Raw genomic sequence first — 356 nt, 5'->3', positions numbered from 1 at the left:
TCTTTCTCTCTCTCTCTCATTCTCCATTTCCTCATTATTCTATTAGTTATTATTAATGAGTGGCTTCATTATAATACTGTTATTAACTTTTATACTGTAGCTGCATGATAATGTTTTATAACTTATTATTATTATTATTATTATTATTATTATCAATTATTATTATCAATTGTTATTATTATTAATATTATCACTATTATTATTATTAATATTGTTTTCATCATTATTATTATTATTTAGTGTTTGCATTTTAACTATTTTACTAATAAATACTGCAGCTAAATATTTTTGCAGAATGGTAGAGGGTGGGGCTGGTTATAATGATATTCATACATCAATTGTCACGTGATATAGGG

Source organism: Amphimedon queenslandica, unplaced genomic scaffold (genome assembly GCF_000090795.2).
Source record: "Amphimedon queenslandica unplaced genomic scaffold, v1.1 AMPQUscaffold_13487, whole genome shotgun sequence".
Classification (NCBI taxonomy): Eukaryota; Metazoa; Porifera; class Demospongiae; order Haplosclerida; family Niphatidae; genus Amphimedon; species Amphimedon queenslandica.
Note: the sequence above shows the minus strand (reverse complement) of the source record.